This window comes from Amphiprion ocellaris, chromosome 2 (assembly GCF_022539595.1).
Source record: "Amphiprion ocellaris isolate individual 3 ecotype Okinawa chromosome 2, ASM2253959v1, whole genome shotgun sequence".
Classification (NCBI taxonomy): Eukaryota; Metazoa; Chordata; class Actinopteri; family Pomacentridae; genus Amphiprion; species Amphiprion ocellaris.
The window spans coordinates 11,621,828-11,624,270 of NC_072767.1; positions in this window are offsets into that span (position 1 = coordinate 11,621,828).

Here is a 2,443-nt window from a genome sequence, read left to right on the forward strand (position 1 = left end):
AATGCGCAACAGCGCTGAGGGAGACCAGTGCTCATGGGATGGAACTCTGACTTTTCCTGCTCTTTTCTAAACAAACGCAGTATTTGCCCCTTACATTCTAAGGCAGGAGAAGCATCAGCCTCTTTAATATGAAGGAGTTCATTAATACATCTGGTATTTACTGTAGTTACATCAGCTTGCATATATTCTTTGGGTTGATGTCTTTGTGTTTGAAAGGTTCTTTTTAAACACGTTTTATCCCAAATACAGTCAGTAATCAGTGTCATGACACGTTTGTCAGGACAGGTGCATTTAATCACTGTTTAAGACAATGACAACCTTCACAACGAGCACACAATAAAATGTGCATAAAAACACGAACTGGAAAACAAAGCAATTTGTTGTTTTTGTGTCTAAAACTAACCAAACCTGCATCATAACATTGTCAGTTGTCTGACATGTGACCAGTAGCAGTTTGTGTAAGACAGACAAATGATGCAACCATTTGCTGATGGTGGCATCAGATCACAAAATGCAGTTACAAGTTTAGTTGGTTCCTTGTAAAGTCAATTCAGTTAAGGTCACTTCAAATAGTGGGGTGAAGACTTTGCGATATTGTTATTTCAGAGAAACACCCAACAAATAGAAATGATACAACTGCATGGACTAGTTTTTCAGCATCACTTTGAGACACGATGGCAGGTGAAAGAAAGCCATCCTGGAGACTTGTTTAATGTGTGAGGTAAAGGATATATCCTAATCAAAAATAATTCCAAGGTTTTCTACTGTAGAACTGGAGGCTAAGGCAATGCCATTCAGAGGAACTATCTGGTTAGATAGTGTGTTAGATGTTTGGTGCCAAATATAGTAACCTCAGTTTTGTCTGCATTTAGAAAAATACAATCACAGATCATCTCAGCCTCTTTGCCCTCAATACATGCTCAGAGTTTGATTAGTTTTTGTCAGTCTTTTCTTTTTACAACAGTGGTATGTATCTATCATATATCAAAAGTCATTTATTTTGCAATGTATTATGTATAATCTGTGAGACGCACACATGATATAAATAAAGCATTGTATTTCTGTGCCACAACAACTTTCTCAATTGCAGTTATGAATTCACTCATTATTTACACATATATGTGCACATTTAATGTCGATATCCATGTATGCAAAGACCACAAGTGCAAATGTGCTGCATACCCAAGCATGTGGAAACATGTGCTTCATAGGTCCTTTCACTTTCACAGTGTGCATTGCACTAGTGTTCATTTGTTGTCATCTGCTGCACAAATAAAAACAATATTTTGCAATGTGATGTGATGTAAAAGCCTTCATTTTTACCTATCCAACTCATCAATCAGTGCACCACCTTGTGGCGATATTTAAAGTAAGCACTGAAGTAGAACAGTAGATTGTTGTGAAAAAACTAAATAATAAATGAACAATGTTTTTTCAGTCCAAATCCTAAAGTCATTTATCAGCTTTTCATCCCATCAGCTCTGTGAGTAGATGAATAGATGGATAAATAGGCCTAATTAGAGCTTGTGGGGGAAAAAGACGTGTGAAGAGATACATGAGGTTAAAGAGTCCTAAGTACTGTAATGGTTCTTTTAAATGCTTATCCCCTCAGACAGCAAACTTTTATGTAGAGAGTGCTGTAAAAGAGTCAGCAGGTTTCAGGAACACGCATCATACCACCAAGTACTGGTGTGCAATCCTCCATCCTTTGTGACTTATCAAGATTGGCTGGGACTCAAGTAAAACTCCACTCCAGCCTTTTAAACCCCTGTCCTGATTGTTGCTTTCCAGTCAGGAACACCCACCTCTGCTCCCTCCCCTGTACACAGCATCTCCAGCAGCCCTCAAGCCAGAAACACAAGATTAAAACCCTCTGAAGACGGCAGCTCCATTTATGGGCAGCGACGGCTGGCTGATCACTGCTGGAGCCTGACCCCGCCACCCTCCGCCAACCAGGGTCCCCTCTCAGCTTGAAAGGCTGTTTGATGGGGTGAGGGGATGGTGGTGGAGACTGGGCAGGGGCAGCAGGGCAGGAGACAGCAGCTCACAGAGGCACTGAGGAGTGACCTGGGATGCACCTCTTCAGCCACACATTTATTTATGTCTAACCTCTCCTGCATCCGCTCCACTAGAAGAAGCTCCTCCTGCTGCTAACTAAGTCAAAGATACTTGTGAAACTTGTGAACAACAACAACAAAAACCTTATCAAAACCCTGCTGGACACCTCTGAAGTTTTGAACCTGTGCCTCAGTGGAATTATTATCACCATCCACTCAGAGCATCAGGATCAATCCAGGATCCTTCATCATGGACTAACACTTCTCTCCCAACAGCTCCATATAGTTTATTGTCTCCATTTCATTGCACTCATCATCAGACTAATTGCTCTGTAACTCAAGTCATGGACACAGTCCTGGCTGACAAAACCAGCACTAAACATTGA